The sequence below is a fragment of the Pezoporus flaviventris genome, unplaced genomic scaffold (assembly GCF_033815535.1).
Source record: "Pezoporus flaviventris isolate CSIRO_AGI_PZ_B2104156 unplaced genomic scaffold, CSIRO_AGI_Pfla_v1 ptg000045l, whole genome shotgun sequence".
NCBI classification, from domain to species: domain Eukaryota; kingdom Metazoa; phylum Chordata; class Aves; order Psittaciformes; family Psittacidae; genus Pezoporus; species Pezoporus flaviventris.
In genome coordinates this window covers 30,470,324-30,493,281 of record NW_026892593.1, presented here as the reverse complement: position 1 = coordinate 30,493,281, position 22,958 = coordinate 30,470,324, and the positions used below count along the sequence as shown (strand labels likewise).

The 22,958-nt window shown below is 43.0% G+C and overlaps 1 protein-coding gene across 6 annotated transcripts in view; it reads left to right on the top strand.

Annotated features, from left to right (window-relative positions):
• The first annotated feature begins 2,408 nt into the window (after positions 1-2,408).
• Positions 2,409-22,958, top strand: part of TAFA2 (TAFA chemokine like family member 2) — a 202,533-nt gene continuing 181,983 nt past the window's right edge. For 5 of the 6 annotated variants that reach the window (XR_009745961.1, XR_009745956.1, XR_009745960.1 and 2 more), the window contains exon 1: positions 2,409-3,311. The gene's annotated coding sequence lies outside the window, so the exon portion shown is untranslated. Of the gene's footprint in view, positions 3,312-20,985; positions 21,081-22,958 lie in introns of those variants that run through there. The other variant, XR_009745958.1, reaches the window with a different exon arrangement.

Genomic DNA, 22,958 nt, shown 5'->3' with positions numbered 1-22,958 from the left:
AGTAAGCATCTGTAAACCAAGCTGCACTGTATAGGTGCAACGGATCATTTCAGTTCTTCCCGGGAGTGTTGGCCATACTATGAGAGCATGTAGAGAAGCTTCCTGCAAGCATGTCTTTCTGCATGGTGTCACACAACCTGTGTGTGAGTACTGCAGACTTGTGCAGATATTCAGATGTTGTGCAAAGTGATCTGGAACAACCGCATACGCGCAGCAGTAGCACCACATCATAAATAATGACCACATTTTCCAGGATTTGCACGTATGACATTCCTGACTTTCAAAGCAGGACAGCTTAGCTATTGCTTTGTCTATTGCTTTTTCTTCTGATATTTGTGTGTGACATATCTGTATTGTTTAAACTGTGTGATAACAGTTTTGTGTCTTCAGATGTGCTTGCCTGATTTCTGTAACAGCAGGACACCCGTATGAAACTACCAAGTATCCTCTGGTCTCATAAAACACAATCAACTAGAGTGTAATGATACATTCAGCTAATGTAAGTATATGTGCTCCTATAATTACAAGGCATTTGCTACATCTAAAGTGCAACAGCTGCTGTAGTTGCGTATTAGTTGCTGTAGTTGCATTTTTTGTGTGCTTTGACTGCTTTTAGTCCAGTAACAATACTTTTGGTCCTACACTGACCCACGCAACAGGAAAGGACCCGTTGCATTGGTAGGACAGGAGCATCCAGTCCCTGTGGAGCCACATTAGTTTGAATCTGCCTCAATGTCCTGAAATTATGCTGCTGGTAGCAGTATAGTCTTGTTTGTTTCAGTTCCCTCTGCATTATTTTTAGCTGTCTGCAAACACAGAAACACAGTTACTGACTAGGGAAATCGTTATGTTATTGTACCAGCTTCCAGAGAATGAGGTAAGACCACATTTCTCTTTACAGCCAGCAGCCTTTTAATTTGGCTGCAGTCTGCATCTAGGCATATGTGCATTGTAGTGACTACTCAACAGCAATGGTAATAACCATGTACCAGGCCACTTCTAACTTGCCCTTTCCATGCCAGCCTCTTGGGATTTCATCCTACAGCTCCACCACTGTGTGTGGGCAGTCAACATTAAGACTTCATTTTGCTGTTCCTTTATTTTTTGACTGCATGGACCTTTACGTCTGTATTTGCTTTGAAAAGAGTAATTCAAATATTCTACAGGTCCTTACTTACGTGGAAAAACTCTAGCGTGAACAATAACAACTGGGGAAGTGTTTTGCTTCCCTCTTCTGTTTCTCACAGACTTGACTATCAACATTACAGAAGATGTGATGACAGTTAAAGATTCAACAGAAGCTTCTCAAAAAACATGCCATTATACTAGCTGGTCCAAGTGAAATACAGAAAACATATGATTATCAGTACTTCTTAATACTGTGTGCATTCATTCCCATTTAATATAGGAGTGGGCAAGAATTCCAGGAGAAAACTTTGAATTTGACTCGGATATTACTGTAATGAATGAGGGCCCTCTCACCTTTGGCTCCCTCTACTTCTCTGCGTCCCCTTTTGGAAAGCACAAAATACACTGAAATATGTGAGCAAGCTTTTACTCACCTACCCACATTTCATAGAATCCTAGAATCACAGAACTGTTTGGGTTGGAAGGGACCTTAAACATCATCTGATTCCAGCCTTCCACTAGCCGAGGTTGCTCAAAGCCCTGTCCAACTTGGCCTTGAATGCTGCCAGGGATGGGGCAGCCACAGCTTTCTCTGTTCCACTGTCTCACCACCCTCATGGTAAAGAATTTATTCCTCATAGCTAATCTAACTCTCCCCTCTGTCAGTTTAAAGCCATTCCCCCCATGTCCTGCCATTACATGCCCTTGCATAAAGTCCCTCTCCGGATTTCTTGTGTTAGACCCTCTCCAGATTTCCCTCAGTTAACCATCAGTCACTGCAGACGACTGCCACCCACCACCCGTCTTTGAGCCGAGGAAGAAGAGGTCTTCAAAACCGCACCCGCACTACGCTCCCCCGCCACCCCTAAGGTGGGGATGCACGGACCGAGCCACCCACCACTCGGGCACCGCCCGGAAACGGGGCTCGGCCGAGGCTTTCCCGACGTGCGTGACTCCCTTCTCCCTCTGGAGGGAGACACAGCCCAGCTTTTAGCTGCCGGCGCCGCGCCTCTCCCGCCCCTGCTCCAGCAGCCCCGGCCCCACTGCCCCGAGGGAGCTGCCTCCGCGCCCGGCGCCCATCCTGCCCCCGCCGCAGGGGAAGGGGCTCCCTGGGGATAGGCGGCGGGATCCGCGGGGATCTCCTTCTCTCCGCGGCCACGTGCGCCTGTGCGGAAACTTCGCACCCTCGGCTCGGGAGGGAACCGGAGAGAAGGGGAGGGAGGGGGGGAGCCGTGCCGTGGGGGCGGGCGGGAGGTGGCCCAGCCCCGGTGTGCGCGGGCCGCGGGAGAGGCGGAGGGCGCTGTCAGCGGAGCCCCGCTCCTCGGTCAGACAGAGCTGCTGCCGCTGAAGGGGCTGGGGAGGAGAGCAGCGCGGAGCTGGGCGGACACCGGCGAGAGGAAAAGCGTCCCTCCCGACCCCAGCGCAGGGAGCGCCAGGAGCTGCCGCTGCCCGTCCGACCGCCCGGGGCGGCTCCGCGCTCCTCCGAGGTGCGGGGCGGTGCACAAAGGCTGGGCACGGAGCGGCTGCTGCCGCTGCTGCTGCTGCTGCCGAAGGTGAAGCTCTCGCTCTCCAATTACTTTTCCCAAGAGAGAGAAGGAGGCAGCAGGAGGGGGAAGTCGTGCTGTGTGCGAAGCCAAACCAATCAGAGATGCTCTAACGGAGGTATTGCTGCAGGACGCGCCGGCTCTTTCTCCCTTCCTCTGCCGGCGGGGCTGAATCGGGACCTCACGCAGCTGGCGGAGGGGCAGGAGCCGGACCGAGCTGCAGGACTTCTTCACCCTCCGCTTTTCCGAGAGCTAATCCATATCCGACCCCTTTTATTTTAATTTTTATTATTATTATTTCTAATACTCTGAAATCGTGCACGAGAAACACTTCAAGTCTCCCCTCCTTCCCTTCCCACGTACTTCACCCTCCCTCTCGCATCTCTTAGCCGGATTCCTCGTATATTCATTCCCAAAGAGGCGGGGGGACACCCGGCAGACGATTGCCCTCTCCAGCCCGGCCGACCCGAGCCGACCCGAGCAGAGGGGAGCCGAGCGCGGCGCCGCTCCGCTCGGTGCCCGCGGGCACTGGCGGGGCGCGGGGCGTGTGCCGGCGATGCCCGGGCGGTAAGGCTGGAGCTGCCCCCCGACGTGAGGAGGCCGATCCCTAGGTGTTTCCAGCAGGAAGCGGGGCTGCAGGTACGTGAGCGGAGGGCTCCCGGGGCGCGTGTCTGTCTGCGCTGCTGGGGGGGAGCGCACACACCAGGAGGTACCCTCCGCGGCTGCGGAGATCCCGCGGGGCGGTGGGCAGGGAGCGGCCGCGGTGGGGCTAGGCGCGGGGCGGCTGCTGCGGGCGAGCGGGTGTCTGCCCTCCCGCTGCCCAAAAGTTGCAGAGAGCCGCTGCGAGGAGGCAGGAGCTGCTTCGCGGCTCTGGCCGAGCGCCGGGGCAGCTGCTCCAGCCCGGCGCCGGGCTCGTGTTCTGCTTTTTAATAGAGCTTGATTCTATTCAAACGGACGTTTCAGCAGAGCCGGGGAAGGGGAGGGAAAGGGGGCAGGGGAACCCACCCTTTTTTCAGCCAGACTGCTTGTGTAGGAAAGGTGGCCGCTGGCTTGCAGCCCCCGCGGGCACTTAGGGGTTTACTCTGCTTTGGAGCCCGGAAGCTTCGCGACCGCCTTCGGAGTCCCTGTAGGAAAACCTTACAAAAAGAGTTCTTAAAAGACCGTTCATGGCTTCAGTTCTTCCTGTGCGTAACGCTCCCCAAGTTGTGGTGTAGGTAGTATGAAACATACCTTGCGTCTCCACGTTACTTTCTTTCATTTCACTGAACTCATTTACTTACTGGATACGGTGCCGGTTCTGTATGCCACAGCGAAAGGGCTTTTCCTTTATTCCACCTCTTTTATAGATTTGCAAGAGAAAGTTTTAGAATAACCTGCTTTGTTCCCGTGGAAGTGTAGGATCGGACACCGGGGTATTTAGGCAAGGAGTAAAGAGCAGTAGCTTGCACTGCTCTGCTAGGAGTTGCCATGCACGGCTCTTATTGCTTAAAGCATTTTAAATGATATGTGTAGTTACAGTTGTTTCTTTCCAGCTTCTGCTTGGAGATAATCAGTGTTTTTTTTTTCCAGAGCACTAAGTACCTCACTCCTACCAACCCACCCCCCGGTAGGCACCGGCTCAGTATTTAAAGAACCATGCTTTGACTCCTGCAGAACTGTCAATTTAAATAATAAACATACTCCCTGAAAGCCCCATAAAGCATTCTGGGTGTTAGGGTCTTCGCACAGCAGTGGATACATTTAAATTACTATTGACTAAGTGATAATTGTTATCTGGTATCTCAGTTTTGCTAACTAGTTTCAGACATTAGCTTTCAGCCTGCTGTATGTTTAACACTTTAAAGCTGTTTTATGGGATGATCCAAGTGAAGTCAAATGGATAAATTAAGATTCTTTTTTTTCTATAGTGTGGGGTAAAAGCTAGAAAAGTAGTTCAGTGGTACTAGGAATATAGCTTAGCTGGAGTTAGGAAAGAGCATATTAAGGCAGTTTTATCGGGGGTGGCAAAGGTTACATCTTTCATTATACTTTTTCACAGTAATTGTGCAGTCATTTCATACTGATGCCTAAATAGGTCTGAGTGGTTAATTAGCAGTAGTAAAGTAATTCACATGAATTTCATTATTAATATTTTATTTCAGAGAGCTGATACTGCTGAGGCAATACTGAAAGCTGTATTTTTTTTTGTTGTTTCATAAAGTCCCAATTTCCAAAAGTACGGTACTGTTACTCATTTAAATGTAAACTACCTAAGTGCCGTAATTTCAGTGGAAAGCTTTGTTCAGTTTGTTAGCAGACAGCAAACGAGGATTACTATGCACTGGTTCCACATGTCGTTTGAATGTAAGGGGGCTTTCAAAACTGTGGTATTAATTTTAAACACGCTGCTGGTAATGGGTGACTTTCAGATAAAATCTTGATTCCTGTCATGCTGTTTTAATCAGAGAATGATGACTGATCTGTCAGGATCTTATCACACTGGACATACACGGTAACCTTTTTACCTGTCTCTTCTTACGATACGAGAGATCTCAGCTTTATGTGTAGATGCTTGTAATGCACTTGATAATTCTGGTGGGGAATGCATGAAAACAACTTGTTCTGAATAGAAGTAAATAGATGCGTGTACAGATGGATATTGAGGATTGCTTTTACTAGCAGATTGCAAAGCGATGATTCATTGAACCGTATCTAGATTTACATAAAACAAATAATACTTTACACTGAATTGTAGCGACAGAGAAACATGTAGCAGCAAAGAAGTTCCATCATTTTGTCACAGGTGACGACAGACTTGATAAAGGACATCTTTACAGATGCAGGCTGTATGCTTTTGGTGAGCAAAACATACCATGGAATTTTTCAGACCTGAGCATCTTCACACTTAAATTTGTGGCTGGCTGTATAGTGCTACTAACCAACCTGTGTAAAGCTTAAATAGTGTATTAGAAATACGTTGCATTAATTATGTTGTGTGTTCTACTTGCTATAAATAAGTAATGGAACAACGCTAACTAGTTATAACACTAAAGGAAATCACTGACTTTGGAAGACAGAAAATCACATTACCTAATACTCATGTAGACAAAAATGTGATCACCATCTTGAAAAACTACTCTGAACGATACAACTATCAGTGAGGAAGCAGTTCTGGTTTAACTTCTGCAGGATTGTATTAGAAATGCTTCATTAAGTCACATCATTCTGCAGCTGTTTGTTCACTGAAAATTAGAATAAAAATCAGGAAGTTTATGCAGCAAAGCAGTATTATTTCCTTTGTTAAGTACTGAAAGTTCAAACAAACATGAAAAAAACCAACCCTTTAGGATTAGTGTGTCAGGAACACTGAGTACATCCTATTTTTGTGATATATGGATGGCATTTACTGATGCAATTCATCAATGTATTTATTATTCAAACATCATGAAACAAAGAAGATAAATGAAAGTAAACAAAGACTGCATGAAGACACACAGGCTAAAGCAAGGGAAGACCCCACAAATCTAATTTATTAATGTTCAGTTTCATATTTACAGTCTATGTTTAAACATCTCATTTAAACGTTTTTGTCTCATCGATTTTCTACTACAGCTCCAGGTAATTCAGGGAGCAATAGCTTTCATTTGAAAATGCATTTTCGATTTATCTGTTGAAGTACTGAATTTTAAAGGTATTGAGGCAAAAAGTTGTGTTTGGATTAATATGAAGGATGTGTCCTATGCTAGCAGAGCTGAATGCTGATCTGTCCCCATTCACGACCATTTTTATGTGTTAGGAGGGGCATCCCAAACTGATGTAGACTTTCGTTGCTCCATTGGAGTAGTTGAAGTGCTGACATTTGAACCAGCCGGAGTTTTGCGCCATTATCTTAGATCACTGAGTTTAAGTGTGTGCTTTAGAAGGATTTTGCTTACTTTTATGTTTTTTTTAGGATAGAAAAAATTTACACAGTATGCTGAGCATCATGGAATCCACTGTAATTGCACACCTTCACATTTGAAATACTTTTTGCAAACAGAGGCCCACTCTTGGAGCTATTTCAGCAGGAAATTTGGCCCTGTGGTTTGGTTTTGTAAGCTGTTAATGTATACTTCAAACCACTCCTCCTCATAACTCAGTTCAGATGTGTAAAACTCATCATGCATAGGAATGAATGTGAAAACATCAACAGTAATGTCATTCATTTTTTCTGGTGACAGCTATAGAGCTATCTCCTTTTGCGCTAGGTAGAACTCTGGAAGATAGTGATTTTTGTGCTTTGATTCTTCATACACCGTTGCCAGCCGCTCCTGCTTACCCTATGTAGTCAGTTATTTATTGAAAGAGAAGACAAAATAATGGCCACCTAATATAATTTTTCATACTGCTAGTGCAAAACAGTCACATTTTTAACATAAACAATTCAAGGCATTTTTATAGGTCTTCCTTTATGCACTGTGTTTTGAAAAACACTGTGGAGGTAGACGAGAGAAAATAAAGACATAGTGCTTTACACTGCTTGTTATGGCAGGACACTACACATTACACATACTACATAAAGTGGGATCAAGTCACTGAAAAAAGCTTTCTTATTTTTATTTCAGATAGATCCAAAAACTGATTTGTAGGATGCACTGTAGTTCTACCTCTTGCGTGAGTAAACACTTACCAGAGTAGCTCCTGTATCTTTTGTGGTATGGAAGAATCAAGTAGTTACATGTGTAAAAAGTGGGAAATTGTTTTTTTCCCCCTTGTTTAAAGCTTATCAAACCTTCTGATCTGTACTATGCTAATGGCTTGCATTTTCCAGTAGCCTCACTTTATATCTTGCTAATCTTGTAATATGAAACTTGAACACAGGTCTCTTGGCACCAGGACAGCATTGTACAGAGCCACCTCTGCTGTGAGCATACCTTTAACAACACCAAGGGGAGAGACATAGTACAGGGTAGCATGCAGGTGAAAGCACACGGAGCTTGTTTTGGACTTTGTGGATGTTTGGTAATCTATTACGCTTAAATCACGACTTGGAGCTAAGGCTGCACATAAAGTGCTTTAGACTGACAGACTTCACAAGTAAATAAACACACAAGCACAGTTCAACAAACCTATTTGGTTGTATAAATAACATCAAGAAATGGGTTGGTAATATGACACTTTTTTGAAATAACCATTTATGGGAGGGGGGGTTGGTGGTGGTGGAAGATTTCTTGCCTCTGTTGCAGTATTAAGATCCAGTATTTGAAGATGAGGTACTGGATTAGACAGACTGCTAGCCTGATCCAATAAAGCAGTTTCCTTCTTGAAATGCAAGGAGGCGGTGTTGCAGTAGTGATTATTTTAACTGACTTACTGGAACCAAGCTGCAATTGCTTAGTGCACTGTTTTTGCTTTATTTTTCCCTTTTAAAAGCAGGATTTAACAAATTTCTAAAATAAATCTCTCAGTAACATGCAGTCTCACACCAGCTTTTTTAGAGACAGGAGCACAGACCTGGCAAGTCTCTCACATTCACAGTGATAGTCTGTTATCGGATTTCTTCCACTCCCCCACTGCCGTTTCTGCATCACATATTGATAAGGCAGAGCTGTGGCTTCTGGTCCATCTTGTCACAAAACAGTTAGCTGTGGCGTGTGGGCCTCCGCTCGCTTCTATCTGACGTGTCATGTCTTGGAACGAGGGAGAGGGGATGGTGCAGCCCTTGACTCACTGCATGGCTTTTCATGGTCACCTGAGCATCTTTATGCAGGACACTCTTCCTGGTTACAGGCTCTCCTTGCGGCTTCTCCCTCACCACGTGGAACTGCACGTATGAGAGGACCTGTCCCAAAGCCTCTGATGGGCAGTCTCTGCCTGGGTGCTGCCTTCTGCCTTGTGACTGTGCAAATGGGAAATCCACGAGCACTGCATTAAGACTATGCCCTCAGTTGAGACTTTTTTTGGTGCTTGTTCACATTTGAGATACCTCTTTGGCCTTTGAGTTCGGAGCTCAACCATAATTCATTGTCGGCTGTTGTGTCACTGCACTCAACAGCACTGCAAAGTAACACGGAATGGCTCGATGGCTCTGAGGAAAGATACTGGCTTTCTGTGCTGTTTGTATCCAGGGAAATTTGAAATGTGTAAGGGATGAGAGTCAGTACCAGCCGAAGCTTGTCTTGTGGTTTATCTAAAACAAGTTAGTAGTCTCAGTTAGGTTCTTACTGTAGAAACGCCCAAGTTACAGAAGTCACCACTAGCAAAAATTAGGATGTGCTGCTGTGCGCAGAGGGGCAAAACCTGGGGTCTGATCATGCAAGGCATTTCAGCTGGAAGGATGTGGCTTCCGTGGGGCTATCAAATTAATTATGTTCTTGAAGACTCTTCTGAAGTGAGCCTGAATAAATGTTGCTAACTGCTTGCAGTGATTCGTGTTGAAGGCATGTAGGTGGGGTGCTGTTGAGATGACTATGTTTGTGTCTGTACGCTGGGTATGAATTTGAGACTCAAGCTTTGTTTCGATGGCTTGTCAGTCCTGCACCTTCTATAAACATTCAATCCCTCAGGTTCAGAACAGAGACTATGTATCACCAGGCAATTTACAGAAAGATGCTACAAGGAGCTACTCTGTATTATAGTATTAGAAACTGTAATTACAATCATGGAAATTTCCAAATGTGATGTTACTGGCACTAAAGTAAAATATCACTTTCTAACAAAATGTATCAGGCTATGGCATTCCTGCAAGAAATGAGGTCATGTTTAAAGTTTAATTGCAGAAAAAAAGATCTGTTTCAGCACCATCACAGGAGAATACCCTCTCTGGGCTGTGCTATGTGTTTATTTAGCTATGACTTTTTTTATCTATGTATTGTAACAAATAAGCTATACTTAAATAAGATGGGATTTTTTTTTTCCTGAGGTCTGGTAATAGCAGCAAATAAGGTGAGGCAAGTTCTGGTTTACAAGCTTACTGGACTCAAGACAGAAGAAATATTGTATTTGTATGCTAACACAACTTGCTATAAATTCAGATATGATATTATCAGCCAATATGCTGACACTTCTTGTTACATGATCCTGCTATTTCCTCTTCAGTCTAGAATCATGAGGGATATTCCTTGCATTGGAATTAAGGTATACTTAAAACACCTCGTTGCCAAAGTGTCCAAGACTTCATAATCAAGGCATTACATTGGTATTTGTGCAGTGGATATTCAAAGAAAGAAGTGGCCATGAATCCAAGCGCCAGTTGACCTTCTGACTTAGGAAATTTTTATTCCCCTCCCCCCCCCAGTGCAGGTTCATTTTCATTTATGGCAACAAGTTTTTATTATTTTCTGTTTATAAATCTCTTATAATTTGCTTGTTCTGGTTTAACCCTGGTAGGCAGCTCAACTCCACTGAGCTGCTCACTCACTCCCCCTTAGTGGGATGGGGGAGAGAATCAGAAAGGCAAAAGTGAGAAAACTCGTGGGTTGAGATAAAGGCTGTTTAATAGGTAAAGCAAAAGCTGCACATGCAAGCAAAGCAAAATAAGGAGCATATTCACTACTTTATATCTGCAGGCAAGCGTTTAGCCATTTTCAGGAAACCAGGACTCCATCATATGCAACGGCTACTTGGGAAGACATATACCATAACTCCAAACATCCCCCCCTTCCTACTTCTTCCTTAGCTTTAACTGCTGAGCATGGTGTCGCATGGTATGGAATATCACTTTGGTCAGTTGGGGTCTGCTGTCCTGCTTCTCCAGTCTTCTCACTGGTGGGGCAATATGTGAAACAAACAAAAAAGACCCTGACACTGTGTAAGCACTGTTCAGCAGTAACTAAACCACCTCTCTGTTAACAACACTGTTTTGGCCAAAGATCTGAAATACAGCAACTTATAAGGTACTATGAAGAAAATTAACTCTGTCCCAGCCAAAACTGGTACAATCTCTAATGATTATTCTTTACTATTTATGTCATGCTCAGGTCCCACACTATCCAATACATCCTCATTAAGCACCCCCCTGCCCTTCCTGCCCTTCGACATATACACAAGCCTGTGGACCAGCCCTAAATAATTTCCATAAAATGTCCATTGAGTTAATTTAGTCCATGACTTGGGTTTTATCTGTTATAGTGATCACTCAGGGCAGGAGAGGTTTGTGTGTTGTGTGGAGTTATTGGGCACCGAAGCCAGTTCATTTTGGGTCACTGCTGCAATTGCCTGCTTTTGTGAGGCTCATCCTCCATTTGCGTGGGTGGTTCCTGCTATAGTACTCCCTATAACATGCAGCTCAAGTCATTGGTTACAACAATTTAAAGGTATTTGCATTTGTCATGGTTTAAACCCAGCCAGCAACCCAGAACCACGCAGCCACTTGCTCACTCCTCCTGCTCCCAGAGGGATGGGGAGGAGAACTGAAAGAATGTAACTCCCACGAGTTGAGATAAGAACAGTCCAGTAACTAAGGTATAACACAAACCACTGCTGCTACCACCAATAATAATAATGATAAAGGAAATAACAAAGGAAGAGAATACAACCGCTCACCACCCGCCAACTGGTACCCAGCCTGACTGAGCAGTGATCTAGCCCTTCCTTGTAACTGCCCCCAGTTTATATACTGGGCATGACGTGCTGTGGTATGGAATACCTCTTTGGTCAGCTTGGGTCAGGTGTCCTGTCTCTGCTTCCTCCTGGCTTCCCCTCCTCCCTGGCAGAGCATGAGACTCAGAAAGTCCTTGGTCAGAGTAAACATTACTGAACAACAACTAAAACCATCGGTGTTATCAGTGCTGTTCCCAGGCTGAAAGTCAAAAACACAGTGCTGCACCAGCTACTAAGAAGGAGAAAAAATGACTGCTGCTGCTGAACCCAGGACACCATTACAATCTCTATTCATGATCCCTTTGGACCAGGCCATAGAGTTTAACATTGCAATGAATTCCTCCCTTTGCTCCAGCAGGGACTTATCCACAGGGGTATACCTGCTATGGCATGGATTTACCTATAGTTATGGTCACGTTGAGGTGTCTCTGATCTGATGTGGCCTTATCTATGTGCCCTCAAGGGGTGTACCTGCAGGATTGCGGCCTTACTGACTGCCACTGACACAAATCCAAAACACAGCATCTTCGCAGCACCTTATGAGCTACTATTAGGAAAATAACTCTATCCCACCAAACTCAGTACCTTGATAAAAGTATTTCTGGTTGTTGTATTGCAGATTTTGCTATACCACGCAGATCAGCTCATGGTAAAAACCTCACAAAATAAAAGAATGTAACTTTCTAGTAACCTTCTTCCATTTTTAGATTGCTTGTGCTCTATCTGGGAATCTGAGCCCACATGGTGCAGTACTTTGTACATCACTTTGTGCTCTTAGGTGACTGTATGAGGTTTTAAGGAGCCTTAGCCCTCACGTTTGTGCAGGCTGGTGAGGCACGCATCTAGTTGTGACCATTCAAATACATGGCTGCCTTTTCCTATTCTGCTCATGTTTGCATCCTCTCATGTAATTGTTGGGGTCACTGCTTAGGTGAAAATGTACTAGGAGAAAGTTTAAGCTTAGCTCAGCTGTTTTGTGTTTCTTTTGCTTTGGGGTTGTGGTGTAATTTTTTTTTTTTTTAACAGTATAATTATTCTTAAATGTTTAATGTCTCAGAATTCCTTTGGACTTCCTTTGATTTGTTGCATTGTTATAAATGTGTATTTGACATCCGGTGAGCACATGCTTCATGCTTTAAAAAATGAACTATGCTTTTAAAATCATGCTCCGAGCAACGGGTGCATAACAGTTATTATGTTTTCTTATCAGAAAAGACATTATAAAATTGCTAATTATTCACCTCTATGAATTCTACATAAGCCCCTCTGCGAGAAGAGTGCTGACAAAGCTTTCACTATAGCTGCTTGAATACATCCAGTCTCTTTAACATAGCACCTTACATTCCCACTTTAAAAGTTGAACTCCCAATAATTACACTTATATTCTCATCTTACTCCCAGTTGCTCATGACCTAACTTTTTCTCCTCTAGCTCTCCTTGTACTTCCTGTTCTCTTCACCATTCACCTCATCTGCATTGGTGTCATATGATCTTTCCAAATGTCAAGTAAATGCAGACTGCAGTCAGCATTACCAAATTGCTTTCCTGCCAAAAATGTCTCTTTTCATGTGCCATGACCCATCATCTCACAGTTAGCTGCAAGTCATTCTGATTCCCAAATTTACAATACATTTTCTATTTAATGAGCTATTAAACATTATGCACTTTTAAACTTCATCTTTCCTGACTAACTGCATTCCTCCTGATAATTATAACTTTAGAAAGAAACAATTAATTTGAAACCAATTCTGCAACAGAAGTGACATTATTTAGATATCATTCCTCCGGATCCATGCTCTAGGGATTATCTCCTTAGAATACATTTATATTTGGAAACTCCTTGAGACCATTATGTCAGTCCAATAGCCACTGCGTTGTCATCAATAATATAGACAAGACTACTGAATATGCTATTCTAATAAAACACGAAATGGAAGTAGATATGGGATGGATGAATAGTTATTTTTGCTTCAACTAACTAAAATCAAATAATGTTATGCTGTTTCTCCAACCCAGGAGAAAGATTTGGGTAAACTTAAGTACAAAGACAAGTAAAATTTCATATGTGTTGCATAGATGTGGACATTTTGCCTTTGGTATGTTATTCTTATGTATTCTTTCAATGATGGTACTATTCAATTTGTTAGAATAATTCTTCAAATTTAGAGTTATCTGATAAAAAGTTTCTAAGAATTACAGATGACTCAGTAGCTATGAGTTCAACCTTTGTTGCCCTCAGGTTCCATTAGGTCTTTGTATTTACTAAAGCCTGTAAGATCTAATAGTTCAGGCTATATAATCCTGGGTTTCTGGTTAATTGTGCCTAGTTAATGGATATAAATTCATTTATTTATTGGCATTCTGCCAATACCTTAGCTTATGGTAAATCCCCGTAACTTTCCATGAACTCTAATATTTTTATTTTCCTTCTGCTACTTAAGAGTTCTGCTTTAGCAAAATACAGAAATGATTGACAGCGGGAAACTTTGTCCATGACCCTGCCACAGCAGTAGCTAGAAATGTACGTTTTAAAAAGCCTTAATCTTCCAGGTTTGAGCCTAATGTTCAAGCTGAAGTTAAAGTAAGTCTCTATTTCTTATGATTTCCTTCATTCATTGTGTATTGGAACTCCGGCCTAGTTCTTACAGTTACTTTGTGGGAATGACGTTGAAAATGCTCCTTTCACTGAATCAGCAGATGTTAAAAGTTGATTGAAAATGAGTGCAATATACCTCTGGTTGAAAAATGCATTGAGGTGGTTTTGGAGCTACATAGAATCCTCATCACCTTCATAGCTGAGTGGTGTGATGTGTGTCTTCTGCTCTGTTGGATACTGTGAATTCAGTTTAACTGTGCCTTACCTACCTTTGCATCCCCTTTTGAGTAAATAGCTGAGTATAAAGATGAGTAAGTAGTTGAGCAGATAAGCATTCACTAGGAAGAAATATTTTATTTCAGCTGACAGAATTAGGCCTGTCACGTTACTATGCCAAGAAATCAGAAAAAATTGCAACTGAACTGAACCAGTGCTGAAACAAAAAACTTCCAGCTTCAGGAGAAATGAGGGGAGAAATGAATTTAAGGTGACTCAAAGTCAGATTTTAAATGCAAAATACTTTTTATTCCCCCAAACTTCCTACCCATTAAGTAAAGAGATGAAAGTTTATGTGTACCCAATCCTAAATAAACTTTTCTATTTTACTGGAAAAAGGAAGAAGCTATGATGGAGTGCTATGGCCACAGCTATTCTGAGTTGCATATTTTAGTCTCTCTGTGTTTTTTACCAGTGTCTTAACTCAAGCAGTTCTTGATAATTCTTTGCCTCCTTCCTGGAGAGATGCATTGTAACTGTCTATTTCTTTTAATTTCTGTCTTGTCCAGCAGATCTGTTTAACTTCTGTCTAGCACCTGGAGACAGATAACATATTTTTGGTTAGCGGCCAAACTATTGTGACTTTAAGCTATTATCTCTCCACAAATATATTTATTCTTTTTATTTAAAGCTAGCGTTTCCACTTGCTTATAAGACACATTTATGTCCCAATAACTATTGTAAAAAAGTTACAAACTGATGTGGCAGTCAGAAATATATCAGTCTGCATTATCAAGAGAAACCAAGAAAGAAACATGCAATATTTTGCTATATATACTGTATATAATACGTTCCTGGTTCAGCAGTGGGCTGTGGAGCTCAGATCATAGTGGTGACAGATCGTAAAGATTTAAAGGTACATCTTTCGCCATGTTACCACTTTTTATGTTGTTTGTTGGTTAGTTAATATTTTCTCAGTTGGCCTTTGCCAAAGGATGAGTCAGGCCTTCCATGCTGATTTCAGGTATTAGATTACAGGTGTCGTGGTTTAAACCCAGTCAGGTAATTCGTTCGCTCACTTCCCCCCCTCCTTTCTTGCCCTCCCCCTGCTCTCGGAGGGACGGAGAGGAGAATCAAAAGAATGCAACTCCCACAGGTTGAGATAAGAACAGTGTAGTAACTAAGGTATAACACAAATCACTACTGCTACCACCAATGATAATAATGATAAAGGAAATAACAAGGGAACAGAATACAACACCTCACCACCCGCTGACCGATAACTCGCCCCCCAGGCCCAACCAAGCTCCGACCGATACCTCCTCCAACCCTGCAGTCTCCCAGCCCTTCCGGCTAACTCCCAGTTACATCCCGGACATGACGTGCTGTGGTATGGAATAGCTCTTGGGTCAGGTGTCCTGTCTCTGCTTCCTCCCGGCTTCCCCTCCTCCCTGGCAGAGCATGAGGCTCACAAAGTCCTTGGCCAAACCAAAACATCTCTATCAGCTCTGTTCCCGAGCTGAAAGTCAAAACACTGCACTGCACCAGCTACCAAGGAGGAGAAACATGACTGCTACTGCTGAACCCAGGACATTATCCACCCCTTATTCCATACCATTCACGTCATGCTCAGATCCCACATTTTCAATATACCATCACTCTTATCTCGGTGCACTCTTATCTTAGTGCATGGACCAGTCCCTATAAAGCTGCTGCGTCCATCTGGTCCATGTCAGGCTCCATCTCTTGTAACAGTCTTCCAGAGCAGGAGAGACTGTGTGCAGTGTTCACACTCGTGAATAACCTGGGCAATAGTGTCCATTGTCAAGTCCACCCCTCGATCATGAGTCCATCTCTGTGTTGCATCTCTGCTCTGATGGCCTGAAGTGCCATGGGCCCACCAGGCTTAAAATAATTCACTGTCCCCTTCAGAAGTTTCTGCAGCTTGTTGTTGGGGACTCCATACAGCTGCCTTCCATCTCCAACGCTTCCAAAGCACTGGAGGGGCCCAGTGGAATAGATACTTGCCCATACTGTCCCACACACCCTGCCACTCATGACTGTCCAGCCTTGGGGAAAATCTCTTGGTCCCCCTATATTGTTGTCTAACCCCAGACAAGACCCAAACCTGACTCTGCTTAACTTTTGAGATCAGACAAAATGGTTGTGGGTAGAACACAGTCTGTGTGTGTGCCAACATGCTGATCCCCATCACAATCAGCAGGCAGGTCCCAGGGATACCCAAAGGCCATTCAGAGCCTTCAGAACTCTCAAACGATGCTGCTGTGCTTGTCACTGGGGCTGATGTAGCTGCTGTGCTTGCCGGCTCTCCCACCACCGGCTTCTCTTTTCCTGAGTCCAGCTCTTCCTCCTCTGCCTTGCTGGGAAGTGCTGCGTGGTCTCCTGCATCCTCCTGGGGCTCGGCGGGCGGCTGCCGGGGAATGCTCTCGGCCGTCGCGGGGCTGGGCTCGGCCGCGGGGCTCGGCTCCTCCGCGGGGCTCGGCTCTTCCGCGGGGCTCGGCTCTTCCGCGGGGCTCGGCTCCTCCGCCGCCTTATCCCGCTGCTCGGCAGCCGCCTCCTTCTGCTCCTCGACCGCCCCGGCCTCCTCCACCGGCAGCCGTCCCCTCGCGGCCTCCGGCCCCGCTCCCGCCGCCGCTTGGTCCCCGGGGCCGCTCTCCCGGGCCGCTTCAGCAGCCGCCGGCTCCCGGGGCCGCTCCCCCTCGGCTCCCCGCAGCCTCACGAAGATGGAGAGTAGAGTGAGGACCAGGCCGGTGAAGAGCAGCCGGACGGCTAGGTACAAGTCCACGGCCACGTCCGTCCCGCCCTGCTGCTGGAGCCCACCCGTATTACAAGCCATTGCCATAAAGCACAGTGAGACAAGAACCTTAGCCCAGGCCCCACACTTGATAAACACTATCACAGCAAATACCGGGTCTACGTAAGTTACAACGGTCTGAAGCTGTGAGATCAAGAAGAACAACTCTGATACCCAATAAATCAGCATTGTGACGAATGACTATTAATCCAGTCAAATCCGTCGTTATCTCAACCCTTCGTGCCCCACGTTGGGCGCCAAAAAAGAACTGTCGTGGTTTAAACCCAGTCAGGTAATTCGTTCGCTCACTTCCCCCCCTCCTTTCTTGCCCTCCCCCTGCTCTCGGAGGGACGGAGAGGAGAATCAAAAGAATGCAACTCCCACAGGTTGAGATAAGAACAGTTTAGTAACTAAGGTATAACACAAATCACTACTGCTACCACCAATGATAATAATGATAAAGGAAATAACAAGGGAACAGAATACAACACCTCACCACCCGCTGACCGATAACTTGCCCCCCAGGCCCGACCAAGCTCCGACCGATACCTCCTCCAACCCTGCAGTCTCCCAGCCCTTCCGGCTAACTCCCAGTTACATCCTGGGCATGACGTGCTGTGGTATGGAATACCTCTTTGGTCAGTTTGGGTCAGGTGTCCTGTCTCTGCTTCCTCCCGGCTTCCCCTCCTCCCTGGCAGAGCATGAGGCCCACAAAGTCCTTGGCCAAACCAAAACATCTCTATCAGCTCTGTTCCCGAGCTGAAAGTCAAAACACTGCACTGCACCAGCTACCAAGGAGGAGAAACATAACTGCTACTGCTGAACCCAGGACAACAGGTAATTTGGATTTTGGAGGTAGAAGGCGCGTTGGAGTTCTGCACACAATGATTTGTTGGCTCGCACAATTTGATTATTTCTAACAAAAATTACCATTTGAAAATCCTTGCTCTCTTTAGACTCTCCTTTTCTTTCATGTCAGGAGAATTCTTGAACTTAATTCATTGTCCATGAAACAAGAAGTCTGTGCTTGGAGCCCCCTGGAAAAGGAAATAGCATAATGGACAAGCAATTTCTCTGGTTTGTTTCTTATCAACTGAGGTTCTCCAGTGACTATGTTCCCAATAAAGACATTCAGCTTCTATTCAGTAGTTCTCTTTTGTGAGGGAGTACAGAAGTTGCCAGTGTTTCTCATGACAATGTTACAGGAGGACTTACGTAACACTAATTCGTGCAGTCATTCCTATTTTGGAGGAAGGAAACTGTACCTGGCCCCTGCCTTCTGTTCTATTTTTGTGTTCTTCTCACATTTGTTAAAGACATTTCATTACTGTTTTCCAGAAATGTCGAACCATATACTGGAGAAAGGCATCTCTGCCTATGCCTTTCCGCGGAACCCTGGTTTGTAAGGCCTTTTCATTCTTAGCTATTGTAAATGCTTTCCAACTGAAGAAAACAAAAACAGAAGAGGAGAATGTCCACAAACCACTTTATTTGAAAAATGAAACCAAATCTATCATTCCATTAGATTTTTCCACTGCTTTTTTTTCCTTTTCAAGATGTTGATTGAGTGAAAGAATGTCTTAGATTAGTAACTACACAGTAACAATTAAGAATTTCTACATACTTATATTCTTCTGCAATAATTTATAGTGGCAATTTTCCATGAGAGTTTTAATTTACCAGTTAAATTTCAAACGAGCTTGACATGATTCCTGATTTAGATCTATTTTTTTCCCTTTTTTTTTGTCATTTGAGTGTACTTCCTCCTACCTTAAATAGTTTTGAGCCCCTGTCTCTTTGACTATAGTGATAATTTTGCCATTCCACAGTACACACTGACCTTCACACCTCCTCGGCAGGTCTAACTGATTTTGCTACCAGATGGAATAAAAAAGTCCGCATTTATTTTTATTATTAAGAATCAAATATAGCAAAGTATAAAATGGATTCCAAAACAAGGGCTGTCCTTTCTATCTTACTCTTCAGTTTATCTCTTCCATTTTGAAGCCTAGGTTGGTTTGGCTTCTGCAGTTTCTCAACAATGTGTGTAAGAGTAGCTTTTTGAGAGAAATCTAAAGGACTTGAGCAGCAGACACCACAAACAGGACAGAGATGCAGCTAATTTTGCAACTGCTAGCAGTCCTGTCATTAATGTTGGTTATTAAAATAGCACCACATTCTGTCGTGATTAATTCCATATGTTGTTTCTTTGCTAGCCTCCAGACAAGCTTTCAGGCTGAGTACTGCATACCTGCTTTTTAATTTCACTCAGAGGTGATGGAGTTTAAAACTTGCTTGGATGGCCTAGATCTGTCAGAGAAAAGAGAGTCAAGCCCTTCACATGACCATTGTGGATACTCTGAAATTCACTCTGTATATCTCATATAATAAAAGCTACTTGGGTGGCTGATTTTGATTGAAAAGGTGAAGCCACCTTTCAGTATTTTTAACACTATTAAAACTCGTAGCTGGAATCTACCTCTTTACTGATATTAGCAAGTCTGGAAAGTGGAAACCAGCTACAATTGTGTTTTCCCACCATCTTGTGTTACTTGGTTGGCCTGAATACCTTTTTCCATCAATTAAATTCTGTGATTTGGAATGATACATCTAGGTGTAGCAGTATCTCGTAGGTCTCATAGTATTATGTTTCTTTACCTGTTCGAAAGCGTAGTAGTAATTTTCATTTTACTGAAGCTATTCTTTTTAATCTTGAAGCCTCTGCTTAAAAATGTATTATGTCCCCTGGTATTTGGAGAAGAGTAATGTGGTGCATTATCAAATAAAATTCCTGAGCCAGTACACAGAATCTGAAAAGAACACCTTCTTAGACATCTCTCTTTCTCAAAAATAAAACCAAAACACCCCAAAACAACCAAAAAAACCCACCACAAAACACAAGCTACACAGGATGAAAAGTAAATATGCCTTTAGTTGCGACTCATTTTGTTGTTAGATAATAAACCGATGTAAAGCTACAATGTTCTATCTTACAAACTCCTTCAGAGACTTTAAGTGATGTGTAAAGAGTAAAACATTTTGTGCATCAACTTTTTGCTTCTTTGTGAAGTCTGTAAAAAAATCTGGTGCTGCTTGGTTTTTGGTGTTAGGAATTCAGTCATAGCCTACCAAAAAGGGGAGAAGAGGCAGGATTCAGTTTGAGATTGACACCTAAAATAGGTATCCAGTTGTATCTATCTATGTCTGAAGAAGCTGCTTTAGCTTCATAGTAGAGGGAGATCCACGGTATGGTTCAGGTGCATAACATAGTTTAAAACACCCTGGAGTATCTTATCTAGCCTCCAAGTGCTACAGCATCTGATATGAATCAGGTACAAGATGCCTTGCATTATACCTGCTAATCCTTTCCCTTGGGCATCTCATATGGCTCTAGATGGTTATGGTTGGGCATCTGAATCCAGTCTCTTATCCATAGACCTGTAGAGTGATTCTGCTTGCTCTAAAACAGGTACCTACTTTAGGTCAGCTGAATTGCACTTCATGTCACACCAAGTGGGTCACATTAAATAGGTTGCCTTAGAGGTCTATTTTACCTATCTGTAGTGAGCATTTAAAATATGTTATGAGATACTTGGGTGGGGTTTATAGCACTGGATCAGATCTATGACACGTCAGATGTCACGTTTAGTCAAAGGAACTAAGTACTTGTATTTCAATGCCTAAATTTAGATGTCTTAATTTCAAAAATATGTTACTGATAGCTACTGACAGAATAGGAAGAATAATAGCATCACATACAACAATTATGAACTTAATTAACCTTGGAGGCAATTTCTGCTGAAAGTTTTATTTTCATCTCTTTTTTTTTTTGTCTGTCACTTAGTGATGTAGTCTAATGCAGATCCTATGTGTGAAAAAATACCTCTATTCCAAATTGAAAGGCTGGATCTTCAGCTGAGGACTGAAAAAATCGCACAAGTTACGAGCCTATTAGCCAGACTGGGTAAACTAAATTTAATGTTTCTGATAATTCTAAGAGAAATAAATAATCAGAGACTAGCTTTTTAAAAATAGGTCTGGAAAGGGTGATTTCAGCTTCCTTTCTAAATCATTAAGAGCATGACATTGATTATATTTTATCTCACAGGTGGACTTCTGTTGCTGAGAGTATCATCTAGAAGGGTAGTTAACTTCAGAATAAGCATTTATTGGACTATGGTGTAATTGGGGAAAACAAGAGGAAGAGTTTCCACGTGGATGAGTAAGCATATACTGAACATGTGTAGAAATCTGTTTATGGAGTTTCAGACAAACCAAATGCCCAGTCCTGAAAGGGGCATGTTCTGTATTATTTTTGTGATAGTGGCACTTAGCATAACCAGTCAGGAGTCAGGTGCTGAACAAAGATAAAGGAAAAGATTTCCCTGTCCTTTACTTCGGTTCACTTTCAAGACTGACCCCTGCTAAAGAATCTTTCAGTCCTTAGTCCTTACCGCAGCTGCCTCGTAAGGTCTACAACTGGAAGTCAGTATGTTGTCCCGGCTGGGGTGGTCCACGTGCCTTGACCTGTGAGGAGTGGGAAATACACAATTTCTAACATCTGCTAGTGTTTTATCAAAATAAACCATGAGAATTTTGTAAAGATTTCCTTGTGATTTCAATTTTCCCATAAACCACTTGACTGTAATTCATTAAGTTTATTGAATTTTGTCTCTTTGTAAAATATAAGTCTACTGGCATCAGTCTCCAAACTTGCATGTACTCATTAGAATTGGATAGACTCGATTGACAGAACTGAAAAAAAAACCCACCAAAAGAAAACAAAACAAAACAATTCACCTTTGTTTGTCTCATGGGAGTAAGTCATATAAAAAGTGCATCTGCTTTACTACTTTCTAGATTATTAAACTCTTTACTCCAGAATTAGAGAGAATCTTAAACATAGGAAGTAGTTTTGCTTACAATTTATGTGGTGAAGAGATTCTTAGTGTAGAAAGCAACACTTGTAATCACTAGGTAAAAAAATGCTTCGACCCTAACCCTGACATTATTAGGCAATGTACCCTCCCTCCTCATCCCATGTCCCACTTTTTTCTTTCATGAGAAGGTTAATTATGGTTGCAAAGATCCTAAGTACCATTTCATGGAGAGTTCTTTTAATTTTAATTGCAAGAAATGATGTAAATAGCCAAAAATGTAATATTTGAAAAAAAAAAAAAAGGTTTCTCATGCTACTTATAATATAGACATAAAATATTTCATGGCAGGTAAAATTGTAAGCTCCTGCAAGAATGTGAGGAATGAAAAATATTATCCTTCTAATGTATTTAGCTATCTTCTTTTATAGTAAAAGAAAAAAAAAGTTTTATAATTTGTTTTTAAAATGCATCTACAGTGAAAAAACCCACCAAAGCATTTAAAAATTCTCAGAACGTTACTCGTGGTAAGTTACAATAACTGTTATCACAGGTTTCAAAACTAATGACCTAATCTGTCTTTAAATGTTAGAGTGGATAGATGGACTTAGATTGATGGGTACAGTTTAAAACCCTAGGGCCTGTCTATAATAGAACAAATTAACATCAGCAACTTGTACAGCTGAACTCGTGGTGAATGCTGTTTAGGTGAAAACGAACCAGGGCTGAACAAAGTTCATCCTTCATTCAAAGTGACCATTGCATATTGAACCAGGTTTTGACCAAGCCATGAGCCTGCATCTGCCTGTGCACCCGCGAGCTCTGCCCATGAGGGTACCATCTATAAAGCAAGACGTCTAATGTTAGCAGCAAGGCTATGCCTCTGCTTTTTTTTTGCAATTTGCTGAGTTCATACAAATTCTTTTCACAAAACCAAGTACAAACAGCTGCCCAGCAGTACTTGTGCAGAGTGGAATATTTCTGCTGAACCCGTTTCACTCCAATCTCTATATCCCATAGATGAGATAAAAGTACTTGAAAGTTGTAGCGCCGCATGGCCTCCAAGAAGCAGGTCACATGCTGAACACGGGTGTATGTACCTGCTGTAAACATGCACAAACTTTGAAAAAGAGTAGAAAATAAACCTTAATTATCTGCTTTCTGATGATTTATATGGTGGCTTTTGTAGGACCCATTTAATCAGGATGTGTATATATTGTATT